General features: G+C 40.7%; 1 long non-coding RNA gene across 2 annotated transcripts in view; it reads right to left on the bottom strand.

The window, feature by feature from the left end:
- The window catches only part of LOC120370810, a 57278-nt gene that overhangs the window by 17344 nt on the left and 21384 nt on the right, over positions 1-18550 (bottom strand). For both annotated transcript variants that reach the window (XR_005583955.1, XR_005583954.1), the window contains exons 2-3: positions 8070-8182; positions 6902-7124 (exon numbers count right to left, since the gene is read on the bottom strand). This is a non-coding gene — a long non-coding RNA (uncharacterized LOC120370810). The remainder of the gene's footprint in view (positions 1-6901; positions 7125-8069; positions 8183-18550) is intronic.

Raw genomic sequence — 18550 nt, 5'->3', positions numbered from 1 at the left:
GCGGGGGGCGCTCTGCCGGTCGCCGGGAGGGCGGCAGGCGGCTCCGGCGGAACCTCCCTCAGGCGTGCCTGCGGAGGGTCTGCTGCTCCTGCGGCTTCGGTGGACCATCCGCAGGCACGCCTGCGGGAGGTCCACCTGAGCAGCGGGACCGGCGACTGGCAGAGTGCCCCCCTCGGCGTGCCGCCGTGCTTGGGGCGGCGAAATGGCTAGAGCCGCCTCTGCCCGGGTCCTCTGCCCCTATTCAACCCCCTGTTTTCCCCCTGACCACCACCCACACCCCCGCTCCCTGACCACCAATCCGAACTCCCCTGCCCTCTATCCAACCCCCCTGCTCCCTGACCCCTTACCGCACTGCCTGGAGCCTGGGTGGCTGGCGGTGCTACAGCTGCGCCGCCCAGCCAGAGCCGAGCCATACCACTGCCGCCACTGTGCAGCACAGAGACCAGGTCAGGCTGGGCTCTGCAGCTGTGCTGCCCCAGGAGCTCACAACCCCGCGGCCCAGAGCATTGCGCCGGTGGCGGAGTGAGCAAGCTGAGGCTGCAGGGGAGGGCCTGGGCGTTAGCCTCCCGGGCCAGGAGCTCGGGGGCCGGGCAGGACGGTCCCATGGGCCGGATGTGGCCCACGGGCCGTAGTTTGCCCACCTCTGATCTATGATGAAAATTCCATTAGTAACAGTTCAGACAACATACTGATGGGTTTTGAAACTGTCTAGTTTAGCTGGTTGAAAAATGGGGAGAAAAATTCCACCAAAAATATTTATTTGTTTCTCTCTTTCTCATAGAAACTCGAAAATTTTCAGCCAACTTTATTTATAACCTAGTTTGAGTCAATTCCTGTATGTTTTATAATACAATTATATGTTACTCAGGAAAGATTAACCCAGTGAAGTCCTGCTGTTACTTGGCTCTACAGTTGGGATGACAACACAACAAGTTAAAGTATCAAGTTTTATTCATTCTATGTTGGATGTTAGCTTGTTAATGTTAACTTGCCTTTTGTTGTTCAGTGGTGTATGTTATCACTGCTTTTAGGGCTTATTGACATTTCCCCCCACCTCCCCCCCGAAGTAGCTATATTCCCAGTAACCTTATTGTAGATGTATTGCAGCATATGTTAGTTGAGTAAACTTTTCTGATGCAAGACAAATATCTCTGTGTAGCAAGAAGCGGGTTCTCTGGGATTCTGAACTCTTGGGAGAAGACTAAAAAGGATATTCAGGATAAAGAGATTCTTGTCTGATTATTGGCTTGCTTTTGGAATGTATGTATCACTCATTTTAATAACGGTAAGTTAATTCTAAAGATTAAGGTTGCCATTTAGGCACAATCCTGGGACGTGGGGAGTGTGGAGCTACACTACTGTAGGGGAAGAATCAGAGGCATCCTGCCTCAGTGAAGCAGAATGCCTCCCAGCATGCAGCCAGAGTGCGCACACTGCTGCATCCCTTTATGGTGTGCAGTAGCTTCTCTCTCTCCTCCCCCATGAGGCTGCCTGGCTCTGCTGACCAGAATGCAGGGAGGGTGAAAGGAGGTCTCTGCCTACTCTAATGACAGGTTTCAGAGTAGCAGCCATGTTAGTCTGTATCCGCAAAAAAAACAGGAGTACTTGTGGCACCTTAAAGACTAACAAATTTATTTTAGCATGAGCTTTCGTGAGCTGCAGCTCACTTCGTCGAAGCTTCATCCGAAGAAGTGAGCTGCAGCTCACGAAAGCTCATGCTAAAATATATTTGTTAGTCTTTAAGGTGCCACAAGTACTCCTGTTTTTTTTCTGCCTACTCTGTGCCCCATCTCACCTCTGGGAGAGTACTGGGGGAGCAGTCCCTTCAAATCCTGGAATGCAGGACCTGCAGTTCTGCTTAGCCCTTGGAGTTATGCAGGGAGTGTTGAGAAGCATCTTATTCCTTCCTGCTCCGTGTTGTGCACCCATTTTTAAGAGTTAGGAAGAATTCAGCCCTAAGTGAATTCCACCTTCTTACCTCAAGCATCAGCTTTAAGGAATGCTTGTTAGAAACACCATCTTGCTGCTGGCTCCTTAAGGGACTGTCAGAGTTTCGGACATAAAGACAATTAAAATGAGGCAATGAACAAACATAACGTACAAAGAGCACACCTACAGGAAAACCTGTTAATAAAGATAGGTAAGTAATAACATGGGGATGAGTGCGTATGCCACTTGGACTCAAGTATTCCTAAGTAAAAGAGTTACAATTGAACTGGAGGGCTGGAAAATTAGTTCCATATGTTGGAAGAAGCTGCTGTACCTCTAAGTATAATGGAGCCTAGTTACTGTTATAGTTATTTTAATACTGTTAATAGTAATAATATATGCAGCAATGACAATGATTAGCAAGCCCAGCAACATTTATCAGCTGTGGGAACTGAAGGACAAACAAACTGTGGAATAACCATAAAGTATTGTTCGTGAATCCTTATCTCTTACTTCCTTCAAGCTGTCTGTCAATCAGTTACCTGTACAACCTGATCTTTGATGCCTACAGTTATGAGATTTATTTTCAAAGCAACACCCTGGGCACACAGCCACATAAGATTCCACCAGTGTTAATAAAGATAAATACCCACGCACTGGTTTAAAAAATTTCCCCATTAACTTTCCAGAATCATCAAAGTGAACCAAATTCCTTATGTGGATGTTGGACTAGTATGCTGTACAGCAGCAGAAAACATGAGGGCATTGTGATACATTGCCCTAAAGTAAAAGCAGGTATTGCACATATCATATGCACAATATAATTGAGTATTACTTCGGGCGGAGGATCTGTAGCAAAATCACCCAAGGCTTTTTTTTCTTTTTGCATGAATTGCAGTTCAATGTTAGGTGAAGAAAAAATAATGAATTATTACTTGGAAATATGTTCAGTGACAACTGCATATTTAATTGTTTCATGTTTCTATTCCTCCTTTCTTTCCCTGAATGGCAATTCTTTACAAAACATCTATTCATACTAAATTAAACAAATTCAGAATATCAGATACTGGCCTTGATGAGCACAGAGCACTAAATGCAGTGACTGATATGTACATAACTGGAAAATGTTTTTCAATTTTGTATGACAATATAACAGTCTGATTGCATTTGACAAGAAATGAAGGTTTACAAATTCTACAAACTAATAAGTAAAGATCTGACATTACTTGTATTACCTATTTATTTCTAAATCAGAAAAGCTACTTTTTATAGTTGATAGACAAAGCAAGACTGTCTAATACTTAAAATATTTGTGTACTAAGGTACTTATTAATTAGATATTTTTGAAAAGCACGTGATCAAATACAATGCACTACAGTACTTTTCTAATGAATTATATTAGTGAAAACAAAATTTATGTGGTTGGCTCATGCCCTTAAAAGATTTAAGCTTTGATTTCTACAAGTGATTCATAGCAATTAAATATTTTTTCACACTGGACATACAGTACTATTGACTCACATCAGACAAATATAGCCAAATTCAGTGTTAGTGAAAATTAGGTTATTAAATTGAAAGTAAATGTGTAAGCCAAAGGTGTGTTTTATGTATGAAGAGATCATTGAGGATAGTATAGTGCAGTGGCTCCTAATCTGTGAGCTGTTTTTAGTGCCATGTAATATAATTCTGTAACCTTATTGTTTCTTTAGGTATCCGGATGCTTCTTTGCACAGGGGTCTGGTACTGTTTTTGCCAGTATTTCAGTTAAACATGCTGAAAGTAATTCTAAATGAAATGATGGTAAAAACAGGTCCAGTTGCAGGAGGAGTTTACATTAAGGCTTTCAACATTGCTGGACAGGGTCTCAAATGGACAGGAGTCAGTACCAGTGGGGATATTTTTGTAAACATTCTCAGTGTAGAGAAGACTTAATAGGGGAACAACAAAACTAACTATCCCAAAGTGCTGTTGAATGCACAAAGAAAAACTGAAAAAATAGAGAATTACTTTTTCCCAACACTTTATGCTAGAGTAATTTTAGGTGTTAACTTGCAACTCGAGTAGGTACCGAATTTTCAGATACAAGTGTGATATTTAAAAAAGTGGACGGTGGTGTTTACCCAGTGCTTAAAAAAAGGGTATTTCTTTGAACTAAACTGGAAACATTAAAATCTGACTTAGGATACGTCTACACTGCAGACAGACATCTGCGGCTGGACAAGCCAGCTAACTCGGGCTTGTGGGGCCTGGCCTGAGGGGCTGTTTAACTGTGATATAGATGTTTGGGCAAGCTCTGGGACCCTCCCACCTCATAGGGTCCTTTTAATTGCAGTGCAGACATAGAACTCAGCAATCTTTGGCAGCAGTGGTTACTTAGCCCTCAGGAGCACAGATGGTTCTAGTAATAATTAGTGGTAGCAAAATATAAAATGTTTTCTGTCAAACGTCTATCTTACTATGACACAAGGTTTTGGTCTATTTAAAGATTAAGTGTGGGATTTACAAAAGGCAAACCTCCTCCAAAATAGGAAGTAACCTTTTGTATTTATTTCAAAGAACAAAATATAGACACTTTGCTAATTGGAATATTATGATAGGTATTTTGCATCTTTAAGAACCCCTGAGACTGCTTGTCCACGTCCTTATTCAGTTTAAAAAAAATTCTGTGCAGTATTAGCTACAGTTTCCTGGCAGAATTTTATTACAGATTCAGGTGGCATGCAATGATTTTCATACAAATCTAGAAGTTGAGATTTTTCCCTCGGCCTTCTCCCTGTTTAACTTTTTGCCTCCTTACCATGCTTTGCTATCTGCTCCATCCCATCTGCCTCTTTCTTTCCCTGAAACCTTCCCTGTTAATAGCCTCAGCTCTGCTTAGATTCCTTTGCTGGTCCAACAGATCACTCGTATGATGACTTTTAGTGTGTGTACAGTGTAAGGGCCATCTTTTCTCCCTGTTTTTACCTGTAGGTCTAGGCATTTCATTCCATTTATTTTGGGAGAGGCACAGGCTTTTCTCTTTGCTGGCTTTAGTCATTAAGAGCTATGTATCATTTTTAAACATTGCCGATAAGCTCTGAGACTTTTGTAATTAGACATCTTAATAAATAAAATAATAAATAACCACTAGCATTGCTAAACCTTACTGCCAGCTGCTGACACAGCTGTCTCATTTTGCTGCACCATAGAAATCTTATATTCTGTAAAGCTTTCACTATTGGAGGTGACTTTGATTACATTGCATGCCAAAGGGGGAAACATTATGGAGCATAGCATCTCTTCACTGCTGGTAGGTTTTTAAAGCAAAATCAACTGTAGTGGACTACAGCAGCTAGCATTGGTGACTATTAATATTTTATTAGAGGTAAGAAACGTTAGAGGAGGATCTGGGGAGGAGATGGTAATTGGTGAGGGGAATATCTTCTCTGAAGTGATCTGGAGACATAGTTGAATGACTAAAGTAGATATTTGTTTAATAGGTCATGGAGCCAGTGTGACCCCCACCTTAATTAAGGGAAAAATGCAGATAGTTTACCAGAAATGAAATAAATGTGCTTGGATGGACTGAAGGTCAAGAGGGGCATTCAGCTTCTCCTATTTAAAAAAAGTATTTTTAAAAAATCAGAGTTATTTTGTCTGGCTCTTGATTGTTGGGCTGCCCCAGAACGTATCATTCAATGGGGGTAAGTGATATCAGAAACGGGACAAGTGGAGCTGGCTTCTTATTTCAGTAGGCAGATTTGAAACATTTATTATTTTACATAGACTAATACATCTCAGTACTGATGGACCAGCTCCATTGGAATTGTGAAAGCACAGAGTTCTGGTCTGTCAGCACATTTGGGAGCTGAATGGAATGATTGTTTAAAATAAAGGTTACAATGAAAGTAGTTGTGTGTTGAATGCTCCTATGCACCTTACTATTGGGGAAATCAACATGTAGTTTGAACCTCTAGCTGCAGTTCACCACTGAAGTCCAAATACTGTATAGAAATTAGTTTAGATTTTGATTTAGGTGTATTTAAGGACTGAGGGCTTGTGTACACACTGGGTTAACTTGGGTGTGATTTTAAACTGATTTAATTACACCAGTGAAAAAGGCTGTGTTGCTATTCGTATTTCAGCTTTAATGAGTTTGTCAGGTAGAAAGAGGTTTAAGCCAAACCAAAAAAAGCAATTCAAACAGAAATAAGGGTGCCCACACGGGGGTTTCCACTGGTTTAACTGACACAGTTTAATTAAATCAGTGCAGGTTTGTGTCTAGACAAGGCCTTAGGATAAGGTTACAAACAGGATGTTGGAAAATGGCTGCTGAGTATAAGAAAATTGGCCCCTTTTTAATTTCAGGATTTTTCTGAAGAACCTTTTTCTGAGAGCTTATTTGCTTTTCCCATTGTGACAACAGACTTTACAATGCAAACCTTGTTTAAGCTTCAGTGTTGCTTTTGTTTAACTAGCTCTGCTGAAAAGCCAAACAATAGTTACAGCAAAAGTGTAAACTATTCACTCAGGCTGGACCGATTCTGATCTAATTTACACCACTGTAAATCAGGAGTAATATTATGGGTTTCTGTGGAATTTCTCTTGATTTACACAGCAGTATGTAAGATCAGAATCTGGACTCTTCCATGCCTCTGGGAAGTGTTAAGTGAAGCGATTTAGTGAACAAGCACTCCTATTCGAATAAAAAAAAGAACCCCCCCCCCACACACTCTGAAGAGTTTAGTGAGAACACTCTCCTTGAAGTAACAGGGAGTTTTTCCTGATTGGGACATTCTCCCTCCACTTTTTTGCATGTATAGCCTCTATTTGTGTCAGGTGTGTTTCCAATCTCTTGTGTCAAGAGATTGGAAACAATTCAGTCACATTCTTTCTTTCGCAATTCTGTATGAATTGCAAGAGAGAACACAAACCCTTTTATCTCTACAAGCTTCTGCATCAACCACATAGGAGTTTGTGCATTAGAGATTACCTCTGAAAGTTACCTCTGGTGATTCAGCAGATAATTCTGCAATGACCAGTCTCATTAGCGATCAGCAACGTTGAAGAAAAAATAGGCTTGTGTCTTCCACTTTGCTGCCCGCTGTTGCATCATTTGAATTGCTTCAGGAATGATTAGGTGTACTTACTAATGAAGCAACATTGCTAGAGCCACCTTTGTGTCATTTTTCACTTATCTTCATTCAGAAGCATACCTGCAAGAGAGGTTAAAAATTGGTCCATTCTTTGAAGTTAATCATCTGCAGAATTTTGCAGATTTTGAATGAGAATCTCAAGGGAATTTCCCAAAGTGTTCAACAGATAACAGTTGTCCCTACAGTAAGACACAAATGTGTTTAATAATTTAATACAAAATCAAATATATATTAGGTGAAAGATGTCCCCAGAAATGTCTTGGGGAAAAGGGAGAAATTCCTTGAAGTCCCACCCCGCAAGAGGAATATAGGGGCTTGTCTACATTTAAAACTCTACAGAGCTGCAGCTACAGCATTTCAGTGAAGACGCTACCGATGCTGACAGGAGGGGTTCCCTTGTCAGCGTAGGTAATCCATCTCCCTGAGAGATGGTAGCTAGGTTAATGGGAAAGTTCTCTTGTCTATACTGGGGGTTAGTTCAGTTTAATGGTGTTGCTCAAGGGTGTGGATTTTTCACACTCCTGAGCGATGTCGTCATACCAACCTAATTTCCTAGTGTAGACCAGGCCTAAATAGTAATATATTGCTAACGTGAGTCTTATTAGCGCCAGTCATTTCTTCAAAGTGCTTTCCCCTGCCAGCCAGCTTGACTTCTGATTGAAACTTGTGCCAGCTACTTTTCACCCAGGTCCTCACTTTATTTGGACACACTGTCATCAGGGAGACTGCGCCAGCCCCATTTGTTAAAGAGCCATGTGGCTTGGTGATACAGTGTTACATATTGGTGATGCCGAATGCATTAGCATCACATAACCTCTCACTGTGCTATATAAACAAAAGGTGAAAAGATTGAGCCCCAAGGGACATAATAAGTGACAGTCTTCATGGAAGATCCAGGGAAATTCCTGCAATAGAGTTTGTTATTTAGTGGAATTGTAGTTCTTTGTTTCAGATTATCATCATCATCCCTATAGTCACACACATTACATCTGATGCAATTCTTACTATGTCAGACTAATTTAGATCATAGGGTCATCAGTTCAAGGATTTCTTGAGGTTTTTTGGGTCATCTGATTGCTCCAGTGATTTCCTCCGTATGAGCAATGACCTAATGGTATCTGTAGGACAAACGAATCATTAGATCCAAATAAGGTAAAAATGTAGTTTGTTTTTCTAATACAACTATCACAGTAATCATTACTCATTTTTACTATTAACATGTTACAACAGCAGAATAAAAAAACAAAACTTGCAACTTTTAGGGGGCGTGGTGATGGTTTGTGAGGATTCCAGGCTTTATAAGTAAACTGAAATAATTAATGAAATGTTACAAGTTTTATAAAAAAGAATAGATTGCTACAAATTCTGCCCCTTTTTACCAGTATTTATAATTATTTCTGGAAAACATGTAGGGAATTATATCCATAATTATTTGCTAAAATATATGGATGATAGGGTATTTTGTAGGAGGAATTGGGTGAACAGCTGAGTAAGTATCAGAGCCTTACACTTTCCTGCTCATTGGTAGGAGAGAGGAAACCAAGCCACAAGCCTTGGCTACACTTGTGAGTTGGAGTGCATTAAATCAGCCCTGGGCGCCCTAACTCTTGAGGTGTCCACACTGGAGTGCCCGGACTCTGTGGCTGGAGTGCTCCTGGTAATCCACCTTCACGAGAAGCATAAAGCTTGCTGCACCCCGACAAACAGCAAAAGGCATCCTCTTCCATCCTCTTTGGTCAAAAGGATGATGGATGCTATGCAAGGCCACAGCAAAGGGGGAGTACAAGGTGTGTAAATTTGGGGAGTCCTTTAGGTCTACCCTGAGGGCCAGGAGGGAAAAAAGAGGAGGTCTTAGGCATTTGTAGACTGAACCCAGAATGTGGTCTTAAAACTCAATTTGTGTTCTGTCTGTGCATGTTTGGATTTGATTGAATGTTAGAAAATGGTCTGCATTGCTTTCACCTTCAGAAAATGTTTGTAGATGCCAGTATTCAAGAATCTCCTCTAATAGTGTTTTTTTATCTTTGTCATGTTGCTATCAGTTATTACATATCTAAAATACCTGGAGAGACAAGGTGAGTGAGGTAATACCTTTTACTGGATCAACTTTTGTTGGTGAGAGAGACAGGAAGAAGAGGTGTGTGTGTGTGTGTGTGTGTAAGCTCAAAAACTTGTCTCTCTCAGCAACTGAAGTTAGTCCAATAAAAGATATTACCTCACTTACCTGGTCTCTCTAATAACCTGGGACTGACGTGGCTATGACAACACTGCATATAAATAATCTGGAATCATTTAACCATTTTAGCTGCTAAAACGTTAATGTAAACATCTGTGTTTCATATAATATGAATAATTTTGTCGGCCGTCTTTCTGCTTTCTCCATTGTTTACCTATAAGCAGCATGCTTAACTTTATAAGATATAGAAAATGCTTGCATTATACCATTATTTACTGAGTTGCACTGATTACCCTTTAGCTGTAGGTTTAAATGATTGTTTATTGATAGCAGTACCCACTATGTACTAGGTGATTTCCAAACACTAAAAAGATTGTATCAGCTCCAAGGAGCTTACAATCTACGGATGTTATAACTATAGCTCCATTATTATAGGAAGGGCTGGTAGTACCATCTACTATTAAGGTTGCCCAACACTTCCCATTATAAGATCCTGTTTTCAGTTAATTATAATTTGTCAAACTACAATCACTTAGGTTGAAATTCTCCATGCTAGGCGTTTACTTCAGGTTGACTATTTCTGGAAAAGCTCAGGCAAAATGGTTTAGCCATTTTCGAGACTAAATCTAGGGAAATATGTACTGTTTTGCCTACATTAAAAAATCCGGACCTTTTGTCTAAGAAGCTCTAGCACCTCCATGCTTTCGATAGAGACTTGACTTTTAGCAGGCCTTTTTTCTTTTACCATCCCTGTGAAAATCTGCCCAAATATGGCCAAGTTAGAAGCCTTTGAAAAAATCAGTTTGCATATGTTCAGAAGGGACTTATTAGATTCTAACAGCTGAATTCCCCGAAGATTCCATCTGCACTGACATGCTGCAGTCTAGGACTGAGCAGGACTTTCCCTACAGCTGAAGCACTGGGTTGCTGCAGGCCATGCCAGGTATAGGTTTGGGTAACCATCTGAGCTAAGAGCAGGGAGGCTGTCTCTCCTGTGCTCTCAGTGACCTCTTTGCTGGGCCCAGGCATCAGTGGAGGAAGCTACCTGATTTGAATGTGGAGGGAATAAGAATGAGAGCTGTGAGGAGAGTAGATTGGGACAGGAAGCTTTGGGGATGGTGGAAACTGAGACTGGAGGCTGGCGGAGAGGGAGAGCAGGATTGAGAGCTGGAGCGAGACAGTCTGGTTGGGCAAGAGGACTTGGACTTGGAAGTAGGGAGGGACTGGCCACGAGTATGATTATTTATTGATATTGGTAATGACTCTGGGAAATGTGCAGGTCATAGTGGATGGCTTTACTGCAATGGGTTTCCCTAACTGTGGTGGGGCAATAGATGGAACACATATCCCTATCTTGGCACTGGACCACCTTGCCAACCAGTACATAAACCACAAGGGGTACTTCCACCAGTGCTTGCAGCACCATTGAGATCACAAGGAACGTTTCACTGATATCATCATGGGATGGCCGGGAAAGGTGCATGATGCTCGCATCTTTAGGAACTCCAGGCTGTTTGAGCAGCTGCAAGAAGGGACTTACTTCCCAGACCAGATAATTACTGTTGGGGATGTTGAAATGCCAATAGTTATCCTTGGAGACCCAGCCTACCCCTTGATCCCATGGTTCATGAAGCCATACACACAGGCAGCCTAGACAGTAGTAAGGAGCAGTTCAACTATAGGCTGAGCAAGTGCAGAATGGCGGTAGAATGTGCCTTTGGATGTTTAAAAGCTCACTGGCACTATTTGCTGAATAGGTTAGACCTCAGCGCAACCAATATTCCCATTGTTATTACTGCTTGCTGTGTACTCCATAATCTCTGTGCGAGTAAGGGAGAGATGTTTATGGCAGGGTGGGAGGTTGAGGCAAATCGACTGGCTGCCAATTTTGAACAGCCAGACAGTAGGGCGATTAGAAGAGCACAACTAGGCGTGCTGTACATCAGAGAGGCTTTGAAAACCAGTTTCATGACTGCCCAGGCTACAGTGTGACAGTTGTGTGTGTTTCTCCTTGATGCAAACCTGCCCCCTTTGTTGATTTTAATTCCCTGTAAGCCAACCACCCTCCCCCCTTTGATCACAGCTGGTAAAGGAAATAAAGTCGCTATTGTTTTGAAACCATGCATTCTTTCTTTATTAATTAAAAAAAAAAAGAGGAGATAACTGATAAGGTAGCTCGGGTAGGGTAGGGTGGACTGAGGGAGGAGGGAAGGACAAGGCCACATTGCTTATTGTAGCCACACTACAAATAAAAACTGTTTGAATGACAGCCTTCTGTTGCTTGGGCCATCCTCTGGAGTGAAGCGGCTGGGTGCCCGGAGCCAACCCCACCTCCGGCATTCTTGGGCATCTGGGTGAGGAGGATATGGAACCTGGGGAGGAGGGCAGGCAGTAGTACAGTGGATGCAGCGGTGGTCTGTGCTCTTGTTGGCTTTCCTGGAGCTCCACCAGATGCCTTAGCATGTCCGTTTGCTCCCCCATTAACCTCAGCATTACATCCTGCTGCTTCTCATCGTGCTCACTTTATGCTTCCCTGGACTCTGCCACTGAATGCCTCCATGCATTCAGCTGTGCCCTATCAGTGGGGGAGGACTGCATGAGCTTCAAAAACATGTCATCGCAAGTGCGTTTTTTTCGCCTTCTAATCTGCGATAACCTCAGGGACGGAGATAAGGTGATCATAGAAAAATCTACACCTGCAGCGGGGAAAAAAGGGAGAGTAAAATTTAAGATGATACATTTCTGAAAACAAAAGGGAGACTCTTTCACAGTGAGTGAAGCAATTCACAGCAGACAGCACATGTGTTTTAGGTACAAGGTTGCACTTTGCCTTTTATATTGAATGCCTGCCGGTATGGTGACACATCACACACGGCTGGGCAACAGAATTCAGTTTCCAGGCAGCCATGGTAAGCCAAAGGGTACGCGGGTTTGGCTTCTAACGCCTTCATGACATGTGGGAATGTTTTCAAACTGCAGCACCCTCCTTTCCCATAGCAAGCAATGCCAATTGGGTTTTCCATTTAAAAGGAGGGGCTGTGGTTTCGGGTGGATGTGCAGCATACACCTTCTCCCACCCCTCCGCGTGGCTATTTGGGATGATCCCTTCACCCCTCCCTGTACAGTGTGGTTATTCTCTGGGATGTTCCCTTGTAGCCAAGCGCAAACAGCCCAGCATGAACGGGGTCCTTTTACTGTTCCCTTACAAAAATTCCCCTATTTCAACCAGGTGACCATGAATGATATCACTCTCCTGAGGCTCACACACAAAGATATAGACCGAATGTTGCTTGAATGCGACCAAAACCTAGGACCATTCACTGGCATGCTTTGTGCTGCAACGATTCAAGACTACTTGCTACTGGCTTGGCATGGTAAAGTGTCCTACCATGGAGGATGAAATAAGGCAGCCGCCCCCCGAAACCTTCTGCAAAGGCTTTCAGAGTACCTCCAGGAGAGCTTCATGGAGATGTCCCTGGAGGATTCCCACTCCATCCCCAGACACGTTAACAGACTTTTCCAGTAGTTGTTCTGGCCACGAATATATCCCAAGTCTTCGGGGCAAATCAAACATTAAACACTATTGCTTTTAAACCCTGTAGTGTAGTTACAAATGTGCACTCACCAGAGGTGCCTTCTCTGCCTTCAGGGTCGGGGATTCCGCCTTGGGAGGGCATTGGCTCCAGGGTGATGAAAAGGTCCTGGCCTCCAGGGAGAACGGATTCACCACTTGCCTGCTGCGCATTCTCCTCCTCCTCCTCTTCCTCATCCACAAAAATCTTCCTCTGTGTTGCGTGAGACTCCCTCCTTACAGGTGTCCATGGACAGTGGTGGGGTAGTGGTAGTGTCCCCCCCCTAGAATGCCATGCAGCTGATCACAGAAGCAGCATGTATGGGGCTCTGACCCAGAGCGACTGTTTGCTTCCTTTGTCTTTTGGTAGGCTTGCCTCAGCTCCTTGACTTTAATGCAGCACTGCTGTGTGTCCCTGTTGTAGCATCATGCCCTGTGCAATTTTGGCATATATATTAGTATTTCTTCTTTTTGATTGGCATTCTGCCTGCACAGATTCTTCTCCCCATACAGCAACCAGATCCAGTGTCTCCCTTTCACTCCATGCTGGAGCTCATTTGCGATTCTGGGGGCACTGCAAGGTCACCTGTGCTGCTGAGCTCACCACACTGACCAAACAGGAAATGAAATTCAAAAGTTCCTGGGGCTTTTCCTGTGTACCTGGCTAGTGCATCTAAGTTGAAAGTGCTGTCCAGAGCGGTCGCTTTGGAGCACTCTGAGATAGCTCCCAGAGGCCAATAACATCAATTTGCGTCTGCACTACCCCAAGTTTCACCCAGCAAGGTTGATTTTAGCGCTATTCCCCTCACTGAGGAGGAGTACAGCAGTCGATTTTAAGAGCCCTTTAGTTCGACGGAACGGGATTGCTTGTGTAGATGCATTCATTATAAAATCTACCTAATGCGGCTAAAATCGACCTAACCCTGTAGTGTAGACGAAGGCTATGATCTGCAGAATTTGGACCAAAGTTTTTTATGGTATGTCCAACAAATTTCTTCTTCTAATTTTGACACATGTGGTGTTCTGTCTTCCTGAACAGCAGCCTAACATCTGTGAAACTGGTGACATTTGGGATGTGAATTTAATATTCACAGAAGCATCTGCAGTCCTTAACTGATCAAAATCATAAATATCATTATTATTTTGGTGCAGTGATTTGCTTTCCTGCATGCTGCTTCAGTAAGTTTGTATGCAATGCTAGCTTTTTCCCCTCTGCATTTTAATTATGTTTGCTGTATTGGCATTGTCTTCAATTCACTATAACTATCTGCCTTTTGTGGGGAAAAGTCAGTCAGCCCTACTCATTATTTAAAACTGCTACTTTATGTCAGCTCCCTAAATTGTAATTCTTTCTCTGTAGGGTTTCAGGAATAGCATATATCCTAAGGTATTCCGTTAGTTTGCATGTTAGCTCATTGTATGACTAGATTAATGCAAAGAATACAGCTGCTGTGGAAAGCTCAACTTCTCTGAAGATCTCTGTGGATGTTACTGTGGGGCCACAGGTCTGATTGTTAGTACAGAATGAGACTCAAACTTTAGTTATTTCACTCAAGAATCCTTCACACATATGCTATTGCTGAAGTGTTCTTCCCAGAGACATCACCTCTCAGGCTTTATTTGAATGTAAAATAACTGTAAGTCTATTTGGAGCTAGAATGCTACTTGAAATGAAACATAAGGGGTTTTCTATGCTTCATTTTGAACTTCAGTTGTTGTCAAGAATACTTTTCAAGGTAGTGCACATAGCTGCAGGTTAGCATGATAACATCTAAAATTGACCAATTTATATTTTCCATATGAGATTGAATTGACTATATCAAACATCTCCCAGAAGTCCTTCATCCTTAATTAATTTCTCAATCATATGCCATTGGCATATTAAACTCATTTGAAAAATACTCTGTAAAGGTCCACACAGGTAAGAATTACTTTGATCCTTCTGACTATTGTAAGTTACTGATCATTCTGGTGCCACATTTGCAGCGCTTGCTTTGTTTTTAGGTCCCAAAGGTCCACAGAGTTCTTTGAGATTGATCTCAGTATCAGTATAGTTCTACTGAGTGCCAGGGACGCACCATAAAAGCATTTTAACATCGATACAAAAACAATCATATACATTTGTTTACCCTTTTCCAAATGCTGAGCGCCCATATTCAAATAGAGATATGGTTTGGAAATCAAATATGTTGTAGCTTTTATTTAAATAACCAATAGAACTGGATAAAACTTAAAGGCAGGCAGGCAGGCAATCCTTAATGAACTTGAATCTTATTCACTAGCATCCAGCACTGTGGGGGGAACCTACAAGTTATGTTAGGTTTGAAATGCGCGGATAGAAGCTGCTGCAAAAAGGGCAAAGTGGTAGTATTTCTATTCACCTTTTAATATCCCTTGATATTTTGTTTTGAATGACATTTGTCTTTACATCTTAGTTGCAGACAGGTCTAATGACTCTTCTTTAGATGAAGTGGCCAGAAGTGGCAGGGTCCAGTTTAAGGGACCATGTTCAGCTTTAGTCCTCTTCCTGGGATCTAGCTCAGGAAGGTTGACATGACCAAAGTTTCCCAAGGGCTGAATGGGTGTGTTTATGTGAGGGGTGTTTGGTCCTGGATGGCTGCTTCGATGGTCATGGGTGGTTGGGAGGGATTGCGTAGTATTCCATATGACCACTGATCATATAGCCCAGTGTACGATTAGTTGCTGCAACATACTTATGTGCTTAAACTAGCAGTATTCTCTCATGTGTTGGTCAGTTTCACAAGGACAGAAGGAGACCATCTGAGAATGCTTACTTAGAAGATCACAAGTATTTGAACACCAAGAGGCTGGAGTTATTTTAATATTTTCAGGGAGTCTGTTACAAAGCAATTTATACAGCTGTATTCTGGGTCTGAGATCTGAATAACATACAAAACACATGCAAAGTCATGACTCTAAGAAACAATCCCAAAGTACCTTAATCCTTATATCGACAACTGCACTATTGGGTTACACAGTTTTAATCCCAGAGGAGTTGTCTCTTGACATTAAACTGTCCAAATAGTATTTATATCTGCTGCTGCCCTGCAAGATCACTTAACCCTGCACAGCAGTTTAAAAGTAGTTAATGACAGACCCTGCATGACTTGCCCCTTATGAATGATCACATAAGTTCGACCTGTGCTGTCATGGTTTATGGAGGAAGGCAGTTTGTCCATAGCCTGCTTCAGCCACAGCAGGTAATTTGAAATGAAATGAGACAGTTTCTACAAGCAGATTGATTTGGGAATCTTGCCTGTTCTTCCCTTTGACCCTTGACAAGTTGACACTACAAAGATTGTGACTTTAAAAAATGATTGGGTGCAAATACATTTAGGTAGATGATTTACTGTGTGTTAAAGCAAGGACAGTGCATTTAGAGTGAAGCTGTGAGGGAAGGTAATTGTAAACTTTAACAACTCATGTTTTATGTTTCCATATCTTATTAATTATCTGACTAGGTGAACGTACTGATAACAGTGGATCAAGTACTTCATCTAACAGAGTCCATATAAGAGACCATGGTTACCAAAATTCAGGTACTGGTTTTTAAAAAGTCAATTAAAAATACTTAACCTTTGCATTCCAATCAAAGTAAGTCTAAAGATAACTAATATGAGTCTTTATTTGAATATATAACCTTTCCATCCTACAGATGTCCTATTTTTGTTCCTCTTTTGTAAATACAATTATGCAAACATAAATATTGAAAAAGTCAGGTCTAACATATGATAGGTTAAGTCACAGGGAAATACCACAACAATCAAATGATGCCAGAAAAACAGATAAAATCAGTTATGTATCAATAAATATTTTCTTCTGGCCCCAGAAAACACACACATCCTTTTCAGTTAAAACATTCATGTAATATCTTGTAAAGTCCACACATTTTCCTTATTTAGAGTTCATTCTTTTGACATACATTACTGAATTATTTCCAAAGCCAGGATGTGATCTCTTTAAGTGTCATTCTAAAACAAATAACTGCAAATAGGTTGTTTCCTAAAAATTATCCCATGATGTTTCAGTATAGTAGTTAGTAAGCTGACATGCAGATAGCTTTGAAGGAAATTATTACCCAAAATTTGATGATAATTTTAAATTTTTACATATAATTAAAACACAGTCCTAGATAGCATAAATATAGCTTGATTTAGTCACTTAGACATAATTGTAAATGTCAGTACCTTGAAAATCCTCATTCTAACTATTGTATTTGAAGCATAATTTTGAAGATGCTAGTAAAACACAACACTTCCTTATTGGTTTCAGTTTAAATTATTTACTATCCTTTTGACTCATATCTTCATTGAACTATGTTAAAAGTATTTTGCTGAAATGTTTCTTTATGTTGTCCATTGGGTTTAATAGACGTGCCATTTAATAAGCTCTACCTGTAAGGATAGACTGTTTGACCTTTGTGACCTGCCACTGGTAGACATAGTATAAGATTGCTTTGTGAAATAAAGCTGTCGGTAACATCAACAAAATAAAAAATGATCGTATTCCAATACTCTCTGCTGAGTACTATGACAGCACTGAAATATGGAATAAAATTGAAAGTAGATTAGTTTTGGGTCCTAAGTCATGTTTTGACAAGATATAAGAGAGGCGAACATATCTTTGAACTTTTAGTTTTAAAGTTTTTTAATGAAAATATTTATCATTTTGTAAGGTTCCTTCTTTTTTTTGTCACAACTGGGCTGTATAACCTTAAAACAATCCATTCTCTTATTGTGAGGGGTATAAATACTGTACTATCTTTTATATTAAACATCTTAAAGGATACATGCACAGTAAGGAGTTGCTTGACACTTGTAAGTAACGGACTGTCATGTTAATAAAATAGCTTATTGGGGAGGTTGAAAAATCAGTCATTAATAAGCCACATATTTTTAAAGTATGTAAAGCATGTAAATACTGTAGACAAGAAGGCTGCTTTTGCCATATTTTCTGTTCACTTTTTGAAGTGTTTTGGATCTGAAGCAATAGTGAAAATAGCTGCCTTCAGATTCAGTCTTTTCTGTGATTGTTTTCAACTTCAAATACATTGAAAAGTTATATTATTTTAATCATCTCTGATTAATGAATTCATCAGATCAAGAGCATATGAAGAGGTAACACTGATGTGATTGCGAATGAAAATTATGAAATTCATTGCCAATCTTTTCTTTGAACTTGGCACAACAGTTACTGCCCTTCCTTTTCTTTATTTTACTATGCAAGTTAAAATGATGTAGCTTTCTTGCCTGTATTAAAATGCATAATGAATAGAAAGTTATTGACATTAAATTAAGCAGACCTCTTTATCCAAGGCTAACTTCAATGGCATTTTTCTTTCCTCAGATTTTTTTTTTTAGTAACTAACCTTTTATTTTAAAGTTAAACTAATTATTGATAGAACAGTTTTCCCCCATAAGTGTTACAAAAGAAGGTGACAAATACCAAAGGTAAGAGAATACAGCAGAGCTGGGACGAGATAATGAGTTGCAGTAGATATACAAATTGTTTTCATAAAATTTATTTTTTAAAATCAGTTCATCCCATTGGGCTCATCATTCCTCTAACAGTTCAATTGTTAATCTAATACAGATGCATGAAAGTCACTCTTCCAGAAAACATTTAAGTACAAATTGAGCAGCAAATTTTATAAGATATCTGGGAATTCAAATCTCAAACAACCTAGAAGAACTCTATGATTTAAATGTCAAACCACTA

Source organism: Mauremys reevesii, linkage group 8 (assembly GCF_016161935.1).
Source record: "Mauremys reevesii isolate NIE-2019 linkage group 8, ASM1616193v1, whole genome shotgun sequence".
Taxonomy (NCBI): Eukaryota; Metazoa; Chordata; order Testudines; family Geoemydidae; genus Mauremys; species Mauremys reevesii.
Note: the sequence above shows the minus strand (reverse complement) of the source record. Positions and strands in the feature narration are given on the sequence as shown.